We start from the raw sequence: 901 nt of genomic DNA on the forward strand, positions 1-901 counted from the left end.
TAATGATATTATTTAAGAGTTATATAATGCTGTAATCATCTTCCATTTTGAAATTTGATATGGTCATCCCTAATATTCACATAATGCTGATTTTTGCATAAAAGCCTGGTCTTTGGAATCTCACCATGTCCATAAGTGAGAAATGGGTGCAATGTCTTGGAGCTTTTGGAGACTTTTTGAAAAAGCATATTTAATGGTTGGGAGCACAGTGGCTCTGTACGATGAACACTGGACTGTAAATCGCAAGGTCAGCAGCAGTCTGAGCCCACCAGCTGCTCCTCAGGTAGAGAAAAATAAGGCTTTCTGCTTCTGAAAAGTTTTACAGATTTATCATACCAACTCAATGACACTTAACACAACAAAAATGCATAATGCTTAAGATTGCTCCTTGGTAGCACAGTGGTTACATTTTCTGTTACTAACCGAAAGATCAGCAGTTTGAACCCATCAGCCTCTTCTCAGAAAAAAGATGTGGCCGCCTGCTTCTGCAAAGATTTACAACCTTGGAAACCCATGTGGCAGTTTTACTCCATCAGAACTGACTTGACAATGGAAAAGTTAATTGAAAAAGAACAATAAAAGAGGTTGGGTAGGGCAATAACTGCTATGGAGTCAGAATTTACTTGATGGCAATAACTTTTTCTGTGATGGTTATCATTCATACTGATGAATATATGGGCAGAATCTGGTGTGAAGATGGTGGCAAAAATGATCAGCTTTCCCTTCTCTTAAGAGCATACCAAAGCAACAGGTAAATCAACAAAACAAACAGATGCATAAAAACATCCTGCAAATTTTATCATTTTTAGCAGAATCAAGAGAGAGAGATAAGCTGCAGTTTCCAAAATGCATATTTATGAGATGCCAACCCCAAACGGGAGAAGACAAGATAGGGAAGAAC

The sequence above is a fragment of the Chrysochloris asiatica genome, unplaced genomic scaffold, assembly GCF_000296735.1.
Source record: "Chrysochloris asiatica unplaced genomic scaffold, ChrAsi1.0 scaffold00084, whole genome shotgun sequence".
NCBI lineage: Eukaryota > Metazoa > Chordata > Mammalia > Afrosoricida > Chrysochloridae > Chrysochloris > Chrysochloris asiatica.